Source organism: Crocodylus porosus, unplaced genomic scaffold, assembly GCF_001723895.1.
Source record: "Crocodylus porosus isolate Cpor-Errol unplaced genomic scaffold, CroPor_comp1, whole genome shotgun sequence".
NCBI classification, from domain to species: domain Eukaryota; kingdom Metazoa; phylum Chordata; order Crocodylia; family Crocodylidae; genus Crocodylus; species Crocodylus porosus.
In genome coordinates, this window is record NW_017728927.1 from 4,157,574 (window position 1) to 4,174,955 (window position 17,382).

The following is a 17,382-nucleotide window of genomic DNA, read 5'->3' on the forward strand; positions in this document are numbered from 1 at the left end:
AGCATTAACATTTATATGTCAGTCAATCTTCACAGAGACAGGAAATGACAGTGAGATTGATGCAGATACTTCACATATTTTAATAAATTTGTTGTATGGAAAGATTAGTCAATGATGTATAGTCACCAGAGTCTGACAGTGTAATGTATGCATCAGTGACTGTGAATTAGATACAACAAACTTCTGTTTGAGAAAAACCTTGAAACGGTCTTAAGAATGATTTATTCTACTCATCAGCCTTTGCAAGCATTGCACACTGGAGATGAGCCAGAGCAATTTACAGGAAAATAGGACAGGTTATCGGTGGCTAGTAAATACTAATTTACAATAGCTAATTACATCCTGACCTATAGCACTTTTACTATTGCAGGTGTATATATAGCACTAATAAATGACACTATACCACCACTGATAGGCACTCTACCACAACTGTTTGCAGTACTGAGCTTTCACTTTGTGTGCCCTGTATTTGTTGTGTTGTCCATCTCTGGTTCTTGAGTCTTCTTAAGTAGGTTTACTGAATCTGCAGCCTGTTTGCTGAAATCTAAGGAGTGCCTCTTTAACCTTGCTTTATCAAATCGTTACTTTCCAGAGGGCCTGGTTGTTATGCGCTCTTGTGGATCTCTCTGATTGTGACAAGGGAATGTTAACTCGAGTAATGCTTTCTCCTCCATCAGTGCACCCAACTTAAGCATCATTGTTCATGGCCCACACATTTTCAAGTACCAAGGTAACCGAGTTTTCCACTTTACTATGGCTATATTTTAAGGACACAGGTATCCAAAGAGATTAAACACTTTCTACTGACTAAGAACCAGTGCAGTTGCCACTAGTATATAACTACAGGCAACCCCCGCTTAGTGCTCTTAATTGGTTCCTGAAAAACTGAGCATTAAGCACAACTAGTGTTAAGCAAAATGTAAAGTATTTGATGACTCAAGATGGCAATCGTGAGTGTTATAACAAAACTTGCTGAGCGCTAAGTGAAATCAGCTATCAATTTAAAATGAGCATTATAGCAAAATAGCACTAAGTGAAACAGAGTTAAGCAGGGTTGCCTGTAATGGGTAATCCTTACCCATATTTGATTTATTAAGAACTAACATAAATGGACAACTTTAGTGTTTCATCAAGTTTTCCTATTATAAATAACCAGCATGTTGCTCCCTTTCTCTCTCTAAGCCATTACTGATGCAGGCCTTGGACCATCAAAACTTTTGTTTTGAAGTTTCATGGTGATTGAACCTATGGCAGGATTTTCCTTCCACTAAGCTTCATCACTTTCTTCAAACACCAGTGAGCTATTTGAAATAATTACACATATGCTCATTTGGTACCCCCATTCTCTGCCCCATTAATTGGTGTTTGGTAGCTTCATAGATATCTAAACATATTTATGTTCATTTTATTTCATCAAGAATAAAAAAGCAGCTGAAAAAATGGGTTGAGAATCCAAATATATCTATTTGGTATCTCTAACGTATGTCTGTACAAACAATGCAAACCCCTACTTGTGGTCCAGCTTTTGACAGGCTAATTGAACAATTTACCTACCTCTAAATAAAATATAAGCCTCTATTGTGAGTCATGATGTTTTTGAAAACACAGCCAATTGTAGCTCGGCCATCTCTCCAATACATGGTTTGATTACAATCAAAAGTCAATGTCGCAGAGCACTTAGCTGCCCTGCTCCTATGAAGAATGAAAACTGCTAGGGAAAGAGCCCTACCAGTGAGTGAGGAGCCCCAGCTGCTGGTTACCTAGGCAACCTGAGTGAACTAGTGGCCCACACCTGCCTGCGGTCAGCTGACCGCAAGGGGCAGGGGCTGGTTCATATATAAACCCCCGGGCTGAGGCCAAGACGGCAGTTCCCTGCCAGCAGTGAAGGAGGAAGGAGCTCTCCCAGAGTAAGCAAAGGGGAGAGGCCTGACTGCAGGTACAGTCTCTAATAGTGGTGAGGGACGGAGCATCCCTGGTGTGGCTTGAATGCTGTTATAGCCAGATGGCTGAGGTTTCTGTTATAGCCCAGGGGCTTGTGTTTTGTTTGCTGTTTAAGACTGGTGGCTTGGGTGAGGCTATTAGGGAATAGAGGAGGCCTCATAGGGGACCCACGGTAGCGTGGGGACCCTGGGCACCAGAGAGGGCATACCATTTGGGGTGCACCAGCCCTGGGCACCAGAGAGGACACAGAGCAAGACAGGCCTGTGGAAAGCCTGAGCACCAGTGAAAGCGCAGAGCGAGACAGGGCTGCAGAGAGCCTAGGGAGCCAAATTATAGTAAGGCCCAGACCAAACAATGTCAGTTCCATCTGCGAGGCTTGGGGTGTTGTAAAGGGGTGGTTAGAGCTATGCATAGCTCATAAAGTTAGGGTACCCCGAAACACCCATTGCAGAACAAGACCCACAAGGGGTCCAGGAGCCCAAGGGGTCAGAGAGTACAACAAGACCGTGTCCAAAATGACATAAAGGCAGCCTCCCTATTATATATTTTACCATCAAAGATGTGGCGGGCAACAGTTGAGGGTGCACTTTGGGCCAACTTGGCACGGGAAGGGGGCCTTGGGGAGATCACGGCCCTCCTGCAGGACCCCGCACCATGACAGTTAACACCTTAAATTTGTTAAAATTTTATGCCCACTGCCAAGCCTTTCCACTTTGGCAACTTATTTAGGACTACATGCCTTGCTTTCCCATGCTATGTTTTCCAAATCAATAGCAACTGTAAATGAAAAACTGATCTAGAAAGGCAAAATAGAATAACACATTCAATTTCTTCTGTAACAAACCATTGGAAATCAGTTGTTACAATACCAAAATACTGTGGTGCATTGAAAACTCTCTCATGTGCATTAATGAGAGAGTACATTCTGAAATGTCTGTTTCAACACTCACTAAATTATAGAAATATAACAAAAACCACATAAAGTAGTTCTTTTTCTAGGCAATAACAGATTGTTATATCTTCCAATATCATCCAAAAACCCAATACTCCCTGTTCAGATTAAACTAAGGGTTGAAACAGCAGAGGTCTGTTGTATCAGAACCAGGAGCAGCACTAGGGCAAGGGTTTGGAGGGTGATAGCAACCCCAAAATTCACTTCATCTCCCCTCCCCCCATGATAACCACCCCTCCCAGAGTCAGCCCAGCCCCACAGGACACTGCCACCCATCCCACACAGTGAGCCAGCCCTGCTCCCACCCAGAGCCTGCAGAGACTCAGCCCCCGCTCAGCCCCACCACCAGGAATTGGCTGGTGCTGGCCCTGGTCGGGGCTGAAATGGAATGTCAGACTTGTGTAATAAATCCTGCTCAGCATCTGTATCCAGTATGAGTGCTCTAACAGAAGTCAGTGCTATTAATAACTCATTTTCCTAAGCACCCATATAGCAGGATGCAAAACTAAACTAAACTAAATCCCTGGTAAAATCCTGGACAAAATTATCCAAGAATCCATCAAAGACAGGCTAACTGAAGGCAGTATTCTGAAGGATAGCCAACATGGCTTAATTACAGGCAGGTCACGCCAGACCAACCTCTTTTCTATGATCAGGTAACTCACCACCTGGATAGGGGAAATGAGGTTGATGTCATATACTTAGACTTCAAAGAGGCCTTTGACCTGGTTTCCCCATGATGTCCTCATGGTTAAATTGGGAAAATACAGCCTCAACTACTTTGGGTATTAAAAGCAAAGTTTGCTGATGAGTCCAAACTATGGGGAAGCATGGTCACACTCGAAGACAGGCTGGCAATACAGGCTGAATTGGACAGGCTTGCGAGGGAGGCAGACCTCAACCTGATGTCATTTAATACAGAGGAATGTAAAGTGCTCCATCTGGGGAAAAATAATCCACAACACACTTGCAGGCTTTGTAGTGCTACACTTGCCAGCACCACAACTGAAGTAGACCTGGCTGTCATTATTGACAACAAAATGAACATGAGCTACCAATGCAGTGCCATAGCTGGCAGAGCTAATCAAACACTGGCATGCCTCTACTGAAGCATCTTGAGCAATGTTAAGGATGTCATCCTCCCACTCTACTCAGCCGTGGTGAGACCGCAGCTGGAGTGCTTCATCCAGTTCTGGGTGCCACACTTCAGGAAGGATATGGAGAAGCTCAAGAAAGTCCAAAGGAGGGCCAGACACATGATTAGAGGCCTAAAGAGCAGGTCATATGAGGAGAAGCTGAAAGACTTGGGACTGTTCAGCATGGAGAAGAAAAGACTCAGAGAAGACTTGGTGGCGCTCTATCAGCCGTGTACATGAGGGCTTGGGAGAGCACCTGTTCACCAAGGCCCACCAGGGGAGGACAAGAAATAATGGGCACAAACTGATTGAAGATTGCTTCAGGCTAGAAATGATGAAAAACTTCTTTAAAAGTCAAATGCCAAAGGTCTGGAACAGGCTCCCCCCAGAGGCAGTATAGTCATCCATGCTGGCAATCATCAAAAAACATCTTGATGTCCATCTTGCTGAGGTGATCTGATCCCAGCAGTCTTTCCTGCCCAAGTGCTGGGGGTCTAGACCTGATAATCTATAAGGGCCCTTCCAGCCCCTAACAACTATGAAACACCATGAAAAGTATCTATCTGGACAGCATCGATTTTCTGAATGGGAAAGTTCTGCTTTCAAACAAAGAAACAATCACAAATTACATGATGTAACCACATGGGTTATAACAACAAAATGGATTCTGATCCCAGTTATATTAGGGTATATGGATCCAACTCCACCCCAAGGTAAAGTCAAAAGAATTGCTCTGAAATTTTATCAGTAAAGTTGGCAGAATCTAGGCCAGCACACTTCAGTCAACTGACAGAAATTAACCAAATCTTTTAGCTTATTATGCTCCTGTGTAAACAAAACATCTTATAAAAGCTGGCTTCTCTTTCATGAATATACATTACAGTATTACAGCACTACTGCACTGAAAATATATAGTGCCCTTCATGTAAGGCCAGCCAACAGCAGGAGGAAGTGAGAGCAGCGTCAATACAAGAAATCTCTATGTGTTATTGTTTTAAAGGAAATGGCTCCTTCTGCATATTTAAAACAGTTGTGCAGCTTTAAAATGGCAGGAAAATAAATTCCTGGTTATTACTAGGACTGTGTGAAGCTTCGGTTGCTGATTCCAGTTGGAAGAGATTCAGCCCGATTCAGCAGCTGAATCTCCAAATCCTAAGTGAATCAGGAGACCAATAAAAAAGGTGTAAATCAATTCAAAGCCTCTTAATCAATTTGGAAAAAGATTTGGAGAAGGTTTGGAGATGTGGCAATTTGGGCAGTCCCCGCTCACCGCCGCAGGGAGCTGGACCCAGACTCTGTGCTGGTAAGTAGGGGGGAAGGGACCATGGGGGGGGCCCCCACCAGGCTCCATCCCCGTCTTTCTCCCCCAGTCCCCCGAGCACCCCTAACCCCTGCCCACTCCCAGCCCTGTCAACAGCTGCCCTGCCCAGCCCCAGGGTGCCAGTGATTTAAGAAAATGAAAAAGCCCTGCACTCACTGCAGTGGCCACTGGGGACTCTGGGGGCTCATGGAAGAGCCCCCCCCACACACAGCATGGAGCAGTGCAGGGCAACAGGGATCTCATGCATACCCCCCCACCACCAGAAGCCAGTAAATCCCAGGCTTTTTAAAGTACCAGGACACTGGGGCCAGGCAAGGCAGCCACTGATGGGGCTGGGAGAGTGGGTGGGGGGTGGGAGTCATGGCACAGCCCCCACAGAGTGCAGGGCAGTTGGAGGCAGCAGGGATCACCACCCCTCCTCCTCTACCTTCCCTGCATAGCAGGAGCCAGTGAGTGTGGGGCTTTTTTTTTCCCTCTAAGTGCCAGGACACTGGGGCCAGATGGAGCAGCAGGGTCTGTTTGATTCAGAGATTCGGCTGATTCAACAGCGGCCGAATCTCCAAATCAGATTTGGCCAAATCAATTCGGGACAGTGATTCAAATCACTGAAATGAATCTCTGTCTCCTGAATCACCCAAATCCAAATCCAGGTTGAATACTAACCATTTTGCACAGGCCTAGTTATTACTTTAGTTAACCTTGCATACAAATGTTAAGGGTAAGATTTTTTGGTAGGTTAAAAGCAAGCACATGGGCAGGCAGTCACCTCCCATTTTTACTTTAGAGAAATTCTGCTTCTAACTTAAGAGCTACCTGTCCTGTAAGATATGAATTAGCTGCTTTTTACCAACAGGGAAATTGGGGCAAGGAGTAAATTGACACTATAAAATCAGGCACACAAATCTACATCAGGACACCTAAACAAACCACTTGATTTTCAAAAGGTGCCAGCATGGGAAACTGAGCTCAGACTATCTCGCTAGATTTACAAGAGGGAAAGCTTTTTGGGTTTGTTTTTATGACTCCATTTTTCTCTCTGAACATTTACTTTTTAGTCACTCCTGGAATTCAGCAAGCAATGCTCCAGAGTTCTTTGAAAAGAATCTACTTGTGATACTTCTGATTGTGACTCCACTGCCATTTTACGACAGCTTAGAATGATGATCTGTTTGGTTTTCCCATGAGTAATGATGACACACTACTTTGATCTGTTAATATCTTCAATAGCCCACAAGCCCTAAATAATCTGTTAAGAGAATTTGTTCTCAGGTAAATAGAGTTGCATGGACATTCCTTACACTATCTTACAAACTACAGTACAATCTATTTCAGGATTGCAAATGCAAAGAGTTAGTTCCCCAGTTCATTAAGCTTTCTTAAATGGTAGATCTGGCATCTATTAACTTAGAAACTGTATAAATATATATCTTCTCTAGCTAGGAACAAGAGGAAAATTGGCTTGGGAAATCAGAGCAAACTTTTGCTATAAATTAAGTGACAAGAAATGAGATGAAAAATCTTTGATTAAATTAAATCTATAAATCTCTTCAAGAAAATTAGAATTTTGAAGGACATGCTGTAATAGATCTAAGGAACAGGGGACTGAAGATCAAAAAACATAGTTTAAAGAAACTAGCCTACTATTCCATGGTGATATCCAAAATCACACTTCAAGTTTTTTAGCTGTATAGTAGGGACGCCTGATCCCCAATACGTGAACTCTTTAGTTTGTTTTCCCCTCTAGAGGGCAGATGCTGCCAAATGAACTGCAATCCCAACCCATCAAGGCTCCCAGCTGAAACTAAACATGACAGATTTACAAATGTGCAGACTGTTCCATCTATTATTTAAGGCTTGCAATAAATATTTGCATGACCTGGCACTGGAGGGAATGCTGTACAATAACTCACAGCACTCCTTTTGATAAATTATAGGGCATTATAATTTCAAACCAGGGCCTGGTAATTTAATGCCAGCTCCTAATTCTTGCACCCAATGTACCTATGCAAAGCGAGGAAATTGCAAGCATCTCAGTTATTAAGACCACCTCCACCCCACATTTGTAAATAATGGCAATAGCCTCTGGTTGACTATACAGCACAAAAGCAGGGCAGGCTGCATCTCTACAGCATAAGAAAGGGTTTCTGCAAGAATTATATCTGCGTGCACAAGAAATTTAGTAGTTCCTTGAGTCTGCATGGAGACAGCAGAATCACAGTGGAAGAGAAATGAAAGAAAAGATAGAATGAAATATACTCATTTCACTATTCATCAGACACTGTTGCCCTACACTGTCCCCATTTCAAAGCAATCTCCTTCCTATGGTGTTGTGGCAGATGTTAAACGTACTTCTCTATAGTTTTCTGATTTGCCTTTTGAACTCTTTTTAGCTAATAATGGAAAATAGCAAAAAAATGCTCCATTATTTAGAAAGGGGTCAAGAGACAAACTAGAAAGCTACAGAGCAGAGAATTTAACAGCTGTTGTGGAATAAATCTTGGAAGCCATCTTCAGAAAAGTGATGGGAGAACACCTGGATAAGTACGATTTGGTTAAGAAAAGGGGGCACTAAGAGATGATACTCAGCTTGCTGGTGTTGATAAGGATGCACTAGGAAAAAAAGTCATACTAAGGCAACAGTTGTTTAGATTTTCAACAAGCACCATACATGTTTTCACATAAAAGATTAATAGTTAGGTTGAAGTAATAGAAAGTAATGGGCCTATCTAGATTTTGAAAAGGAGGGTGCACGATAGTGAGATGCATGATCACTTACAATGCAAAGTATACTTTTCTCCATTTAAAAAGAAACTAGAAGCTTTACTAATAGGCTAGGGGCCTAGGGCTGTATTATTCAATTTAAGATTAAAGAAAAAACACATACAACTTTATTGGAATGTGCATTAATTTGCTATATCATACATTGTTTAAAACACACAAAATAGGCACAAAAAAAAATCCAAAGATGTTGTTTCTTTAGTTCTGTAGTGCTTCAAATTAAATGTACTTCTCTTTCAGAATCAAAAACCAGAATCAAGCTTTCTTGAGCATCTTGGCAGTGCCTCCAATGCTTCACTGAAAGTTATTTCCACACCCGAGTTAAAGTTTTTAGCTAAAGTTAAAAGCAGTCCAAAGGGCTGTGAAATGGGAGCTAAATTACCAGGAGCAGCTAGGCAACAGCAAAATTGCAGAAGAAAGACTGCTTAATTACTGGAGCATTGGGTGCTGACAGATGTGGGGAAAAACAAGACAAAACAGTGCTTTACTGGTAGAGGCATCATGTCAGTTTGATCCGGCTCCCCAGCATCTGTATACCTTGTGCACTGCAGCAAGGTGCTTTTACCTAATAGCTGATTAAATCAGCTATTAGACAAAAGCACCAAAATGCCCCACTGAAATGCATGAGATATGCAGATGCTGGGTGAACCAGGTCAAACTGGTGCAGTTCCTTTTCTGGGCATGTGCTGCACTCGGTGCGGGGGCATGCTGAGCTGAAAGTAAAGCGCTGTTTTTATTTTTTTTTCTATGTCTGTAAGCACCCGTTAAGCCTATTTAAAAAAGGAGAGAGGGTTGTTACCATTTGTGTAATGAAGAGTTACAAAAGAAACAGGCAGATTATAGTAATCCATGAAGTCAAGCGATCCCCCCAGTACTGCCAGACTAGAAATGCTGCTGCCACCACCAGCTAGTTGGTTTTAAACTTTGGAACAGCAATCAAAGTGGAGTGCGACTGTACCAGTGCCTGTCACCCCTCTCCAGACTGGCTTTGGAGTAGGCCCTTGCTGCTTCAGGATAATCAGCATTAAACATTCTGACCACAGCAATTAAATCTAGCCACAAACAAAATGAACTCAAAGCATTGCCAGCTCTTACACTGAGACCATGAATATCATCTGGATATGTTGCCTCAGCACTGTGACTTCAGCAGTTTATAGGAATCTAATTACAGGTCCAAATCAACCAATGCTTGAAAGCCATTGGCAGCCTATATGCATGCAAGGGAGCAAGGGGGTGAGGGGATATTTTAATAAGAACAGTTTCCAAAAAGCCACTCTAATTAAAACCCCTCGCTGTCATGTGTTTAAGCCCCCGGACATTTAAAAATGGCCACAGGATGCTTTCTCTAAACCTCATTCTGCAAGGTTTAGATAAAGTGCCCCTGCAGGCATTTTAAAACATGCAGGGGCTTATACATGTGAAGATGAGACTGCACTGGCATGTTCTACTTAGAACGCGCAGCAGACTCGATTAAATCTATTTGAAACAGTATTTCTTTAGCTGGGTAGATGTCCTGATCACGAAAACCAGTAGTGTAACTGGGGGTGGACAAGCAACTTGGTGGCTGCCACCACTGCCCAACTTGCAAAAACCACTTGTTACGTCTACAACGAAGATTTTCAGATGCACGCATTTGAACTGGGATGATTAAAGGATGCAGAGGAAGTCCATTTACAATCAGCCTGAACTGCATACTTTGATATTCTCCCTCATCCAGGTTTCTGATCTGGAGTTCTGTATCAAGCCTCTCTGTAACTTAGTTATAGAATATGATCATCAACCAGCCCTTAGGAACATACCTGTCTCAAGATGATCTGAACTCATTCAACAAGGTTTATTTTCCATGGTGTTCAGTAGTTAAAGATTTAAGTTCAAAACTTGACAATGCCTACAACTCTAACCAGAGGAGCAATGAAACATTTAAAATAGGCCTTATAATGACCTTGAGCTTTGCTTTGCTTGTAGACCATGAAAGGGTATATATAAATAAAAACAGACTTCCTGAGGGCAGCTAGGATAGATATGCATTGAGGGGTCACAGTACTAAGAGCCCCCAAATAGACAGTAAATTACTGCAGCCCTAGATGGGATTCTCTGCCAAGTGCAGCCAGCATTTCTTGGGCTTCCACAGTCACCAATAAATCCTAATAACTACCCCAGCAATTCTTATACCTTATTCTGCAGCGCAGCACACAGTCCTTGTAAGAAGTGCATCAGACATGACATTAAAATATTTTTCTCTTGTGCAATTCATTTGTCTCTTCATCTAGAACCCATTACACTCATTGATATTTGAAACTAAATTCTACCTTAATGACTGATAATCTCACCTCTGGTGGCGTTTGGCAACATTCATGCTTCTAATGAATTTTATCATCAGACACCCTCCAGGGTATACGTGCCCACATGTGTGTACATGCATCTCTGAGTGTGTGTACATACACACACTTTTTACCTATTGCACTGTTACCATCTAAAAATATTGCAAGAGCAAGCTATTTTTCACTTCCCTGACTAGTTGGGCAATAAATCCTACTCTCGTCTCCAAGATTGATTACTAGAACTTTTTGCTGCAGCACTTCAGCGGGATAAAAAACACGGATAGATTGAAGTCCTAAAGAGAATCCTACTACTGCTGTTTCAGGTTTTAAGAAATGAAGGGCAATGGGTCTAGAACCTAAATGTGACTTGCCTTACAAGAATTCATGTCCCGTGGGGAAATCTCCCATAGATATCAAATTTCTTGGATAAAGGGAGGTGTTGTTTGCATTAGGAAAATTCCTTAGTAGAAATATTTTAAGCTAAGCATTCAGTTTGTAGATACTGGATTTGTCAGACCAAAAAAAGCAGATAAAGACATGAGCAAGGGAGAAGAGAGAAACCACTGTCAATTATACATCATGAGAAAAAAAATTGCTGAGAATTAGATGCACAAGAATTAGGCGCTCCTTTCTGCTCCTTTCCTTGCCTCTTGGCATTGCAAAGCAGAGCTAAAAGCCTCTTTGACTGCAGAACTGCGGGGCTCTCAGAGCCCAGCGGGTGGAAGGAGTCCTGTGCCAGGCTGGGGGGATGAATGTTGTCAGAGAGAGTTCTGCACTGTGACTGCAAGGAAACCCCAACTCCAAAACATCACTAAGCTATCTGCACCCCAGGGTTTTCTGTGCCAATGGAGCTGGATTGCCCCCCGGCCTCTTACCAAAACTATCCTTCCAACCGATCCCACCACCAAAGGCAATGGTACTGCTCCCAAGAGGCCTCTGTTTGAATAAGGTTAAACTGCTAAAGAACCTCAGAATTTTTCCCCAAAAGAAGACTCCAAGTGTACTAAGAGCACTCTGCACGGGCTGTGAAAAGGGATTTGCACAACTAACTCCTCGTGCCTGCCCAAGGCATCCAGTCTAGCATCTCCAGTGCTGATGTGACAGTGGCTCTATCTTCAAAATAATGAGCTTTAGGGATTCCTGGAAAATGGTACCAGATAAATTCCCCAAGGCAAACCCCACTCCTAAATAGCACAGCAGCCAAAAGATGCTATTGCACTGCACAGCAAGTATGACTGATCCTGTAAAATCCAGGAACTGTTACATATCACTGAGCACCATCTACTGAGGCACCTTTTCTATTCACCTATATGCAGCCAGAAACCACTCACATAACAGGGTGACCTGAGGACTGGGTACTTATTCCCCACTCTTAGCTATATCATCTTGTATTGCTGCACAGAGAAAAAAAATCCTGACTTAATAACAGACTGAACTATTGGTATTTGGACAAAGAGGAGACACGGTTAAAAAAAAAACCCATTCTGTGCCATCTGTGAAGAATACTGTCTTTTGTAGAGCTCCCCTGAAACTTCACTTTAGCTCATCAGGATCTCACCAAATAGCCATGAAGCCTAGAGAAAACTCTTTTTTGTGACTAGGGACATCTCAATCCAATTTTGCCATCTGATATACATGAATCAGGCCTGATACCTAGGTATTTTCTGCTGAAATTAAAAGGGCACCTCACTGATACAGGGTCAGCGGCAGGGATCCAGGTTTCCTGTTCACCACAGAAAAATCTGGTAAAACCCAGATTTTCTCATTTTAAGGAGAAAAATACCAATTTTCTCCTTTAAAGGAGAAAAATGCAGGAAGCAGTAGGTTTCCTCTTGCAGGCTGAAAGAGTTCCAGCCTGAAAGGGGCTGTGGCAAGGGGGATTAGGCACCACCGACATGTGTGCATGCAGACATGCACATGGCAACCAGGCAGCGCAGCGAGCAGCTCTTGCTGCTCCCTGCAGGTAAGTGTGTGGGGGGTCGAGACCCCCATAGTGATGGAGGCTGGGGCTGCTACCCATCCAGGGCAGTGTGTGGGGCTTGGGACCCAGGGCCAGAATGTGTGGCCACAAGGCCCAAGCAGGGAGCAGGACAGAGCTATAGGCAGCTCGTCTGGAGGATGGCTGGGCTGGACACTGCATGCACTCCTGGCAGGGAGAGGTATGGAAGCCACATGCCCCACAGATTTGGGGGAGGTGGAAGATGCGGGCTAGTGGCTGTGGGCCTGGGACTCCATGACCCAGCATGGGGACCTGACGTGGCACAGCAGAGTGGGCTGGGGAAGCTCAGTGCCACTGCCGGGAGCCTGTGCCATTAGCGAGGTAACCCCTACCCGCCTGGCAGCAATGGGGGTAGCAGCCTGGAGTTGTGACCCCTGCTGCTGCTGAATGGGCACATAGCACATCACCATGGTGGTGCAGGGCTCCCAATGGCGGCACTGAGCCACCCCATCCTGCCCCAGTCTGCGCTGCCAGGTCCCACCTGCTGCGCCATCGAGGCCCCCAGGAGAGGGCAGCAGGGCAGGGAGCCCTGCGTGAGGGGCACCAGCAGGGCTGTGGGTGGGGAGGGAAGGGCAATGGCATGGGCAGGGCACCGGCATATCAGGGCTGCTCAGAACCACAAAGCAGAGGGGCAGAGGCAGCTGTAGCTGGACCTGCATCCTGGTGAGCAAAGGGGGCAGGGGGAGCTCTGATTTTCCATTATAACAACCCAAAAGTCAAACACCAAAATGTGTAAGTATTTAGAATCTATTTTATTATAGCGGTTGAAGCACTGATAGACTTCCAGATTCCTATAAAATGGTAAATATAATCAATAAAACATTGTATTCAACTGATAACTATGTACATAGTGGCATTTAAATTTAATTGTGGGAAAATGTAGATTTGGGGTTTTTTACCAGATACTTTGCAGGGGATGGCAGGGGGAGGGAATCAGAGAATTTGCAATTTTTAAACAGATCCCTGGTCATCAGGCTATTGGCTACAACCTGGTTTCATTATATTTCATATGGCTGCTGTATATTTGTTTTACCTCATAAAAGGGCTGAGACGTTCAAAAGTGTTTGGGGGCCTTGGCTGCAAAACTCATTAGTTTCAACAAGAATAGTATAGCCACAATTCCTCTGTCACATCTGAAACTCTCCATTAACAACAGGATACATTTCAGCCTTTCCTTTACTATAAAGGCATCGCAATTCCATTTTGGAGTCTGGGTAAGAATACTGCAGATGAAAAAAACTGATTCTTGGCTTGCACCAATAAGTTGAAATATCATTTTGTATAAATGAAGTGCTACCTTGAAGCATAGTTTAAAACTAATGTGGGTATTTTAACTCATTTTTTTAATAATGATAGTTTAAATTCCATTTCACCAAGCAAAAATATCTGAAATATTAATTCCAAGACTCCTCAGCTAAAGGTCACTTCAGTTGAATATACTAAAACATGTCTGGTCTCCTGCGATACTTTGTCTGGCACTTTGCTCCTCATTTCACTTGGGCATAAGCACATAAACGTTAAAAAATGGGATTAAAGTTTAAAGTCTTCAGTGAATAATATTTTTTTATGATTCGTTTAGATTTATCAGGAGGTCTCACACAATTTCAGTTGTTAGCTCAGCCTTGTCACAGCTAATGCATGATATTTTATTGCTGGCTCATGTTTTAAAAGAACAATCTAGAGGGAGAAAAGTAGTAGTACTAAAATGCTGAATAGTACTGCCAACATAACTTGTTTTTTGTTTTAAGTTAGGCAATAGGCAGGATTGAAACCTCTTCAAAATGGCCATACCAGTGTTTCTATCATCTCTGTTGGCTCCACTGTGAGCCGACCTGCAGGGGGTGGTAAGAAGAGAGCTGGATTCTCTGTGCAGGTAAATGATGTCACCTGCCCGTGGGCGAGAGAGGGAGACTGATTACTCCACTACTTCACTGCATGTGGGCATGGGTGAAGGGGGTGGGAAGGAAGGGTCAGAGCCTTGATTTCACCGGTTTTCTTGTGTGATAGGCAGGGATCCCAGTTTTCTCTGTTTAAACTTCACAAATTCTCTGATAAAAACCCTCAAAATCTGCATTTTTCTGCAATTAAAATGAAATGCCACTACGTATGTATATAGGTATCAGATTAAAACACAACTTTGTTATTGATATATTTACAATTTGAAAGCAATTTGGAAGCCTACCAGTGCCTCAGTCGTTACAATAAAAATAGATTCTAAATACAGTAAAACTTGTGTTATCTGGCATCTTACAAAAAGCCGGCACAGTCCACTAACTGGCATGCCAGCTTGTAAGATAAAGCGAAACCGAAAGTGCCCACCATGGCACTTCCGGTTTCTCTGAGCCCCCACAGCTCAGGGCAAAGCAGCCTGCGCTGCTGAGCCCCCCGGGGGCATAACAGGCTGTGCAGGGCTGTGTGGGATCCTCCTCCCTGTCCCGCAGGGCCCCGTGCAGAAGGGGCGGCAAGGCCACAGGAGGGGTGGAGAGGCACCCCACATGTGGCATGAGAAGCAGCTGCCAAAGCCACTCAATTAACTGGCATATTTTGTGATGCAGCATCCCCCGGGAACAGAGCATTTACTGTGCCTATGTATTTTGGCATTAGATTTTTTTTTTTTGGGGGGGGGGGAATATCATAAAAATCAGAGCTTCCCCTGCCCCCTTCGCTCACCAGGACACGGGTCCAGCTGCAACTGCAGTGCTTTGTGGTGCTGAGCAGCCCCGATATCCCAGTGGCCTGTCTCTGCCTGTGCCATTACCCCTCACTCCTGATACACAGTTCCCCACCCATCCCCAGCCCTGCTGGCACCCCGACTCCCAACCCACTTCCCCCCACCCCCTCACATGCTGGAGGCCTGGGGCCAGGAAGGGAAGTGCACACATCAGCAATGTATCGGGGGCATAGGTGACAGGGGGCTGGGGGTGCACGTGCCCACCCAGATTTCTGTGCCGACATCAGGTCACAGGGCTTCAGCCAAGCCAGACCAGCACCAAGCAGAAGCCACCTCTATAGCCCAGTAGGCAGGACCTGGCATGGAAGCCATGGCAGCACAGCTCTCCCTGCCAAGCTGAGGTGCAGAAGCAGTGGCAGTAAAGACTTGTGGCCCCACTGCTGCTGGGTGGGCACGGGGCACCTCAACCATAAAGTCATGGCAGCACAACACTCCCCCCTGTACTGGGTCCTGCTCACAGGGCTGTGGAGGCAGCTCCTGCCTGGTGCAGATCTGACCAGGTGGCAGCCGCATGCCCCAGTATAGCTGCAGAAATCTGGGGGGTGGGGGGTGCCCCCCCCACCCCACCTCCATACAACTTACCTGGGAGGGAGTTGTGGAAGCTGCTTTCCACCACATTGCCTGGCTGCCCCCTGCATCCTGCTCCCAGCAGCCCCAAGCAGCCTCTTGCAGGCTGGAATTCCACCAGCCTGCAAGTGGAAATGCATGGTTTCTCACATTTTTCTCCTTTCAAGGAGAAAATCCACATTTTTCCACGGCAAACAGAAAACCCAGATCCCTGGTGATAGCACTTCTGAGCTAGCAACAAAGAGGAAGTCATCTGTGCCAGCAAAAGGGATTCCAACAACTCTGTAAAGCCCTGTAAAGTAGTAGCACACATCTAATACATTGTGCCTAGTACTTGAGTGCTGAACTAGACCCCTAATGACTTGGGCCTATGTGAACAGACTACTTAGAAAACCTGATCCATCCATAATCATAGTGGATCAAATCCTTAGTCTGCATTATAGGACTGATGCCTTCGTGTCCTGGCTCCCCTCACTTGAGAGATATGCAGGAGGTGCCTGTATATACCAGAGGCCTCTGTTGAGCCTCCAGTCCTCCAGAAGTCATTCAGAGATGATCAGACTATCTCTTGGCCAAAAGCTGTTGGACCTGACGGAACATATAACTATGGCCACAGCTGGGGCAGCACACACCTTACACCACTTGGATTTAATATAAAAATGATTGAAATCGTGGAAGAAAAAGGAAGGAGGCAGAAGCTCTTCAAGCTCTCTCTACTGTACAAGTAACTGCTCTACTGGCAGGGTAGGGGAGTGATGAGCTACTGCAACTAGCCAGTTGTGTGAGGTGGTCAAAGCAGGTCTAAACTGAACCTCCACAACACTGATGTTGCTCATCTCTGGTGGGCACTAGCACGAATGTCTCTGCTTGGCACGAGCTTCTCAGCCTTCCAATATAGGGTGCAGAGAGAAGTGACAATTTTCACCCAAGTTGGCCACAGAATGCAGTTCATGGCCAGACACATGTGCACGGCTACAGCCAGCTTCAAAAACGGCCAATCAGGTGAAAATCTGACCCCTCATTGTATGAGGTATCAGATGAAGAAGTTTTGAAATAGAACATCTTCTGCAACTTCTTCCTGTGCTGCCTCCCAGCCTGTCGCTCTTTTCAGAATAGGAAGGGTGAAAGGGAGTGGAGGGAGTTTAGGTGGGAGGGCTCCAGTTCGTCCATCCCCCCACTTCAGCACCAGCTGAGGAGCCCTGTGAACAAGCTTCCTCCGCTGCTTTCCCCCCACCCCCTTCCTTTCTGAAGACCGTGACAACTGGCAGAGAGCCCCATTGCTTTGGGAACCCGGCTGAAGGCTCCCAGCCCACAGCTAGATTCCTCTTGCCCTGGAACGAACGGTGAACTTCTGTTTGGTCTGGGGTAACGTTGGAGCTCAAACGCTTTGCAGAATGTATTCTGAGTTACAGCTGTGACCTGCACGTCAATCTGCACTGTATGTTGTTATTTACCTACCTGCCAAGTGGGTGAAAATCCCCATGAGGGTACGGGCTGCTCCAGCTCCTTATGCTGGGTTAGAGTCGGGAGGCCCAGGGACCCAGATACCCAAGTTCTCTGGGAGGGGAGGGGGTTTGATGGGTTAGAAGGGAGATGAAGTAGATAAAAGGTCAGGGGTTAAAGGCAGGATTAGGGA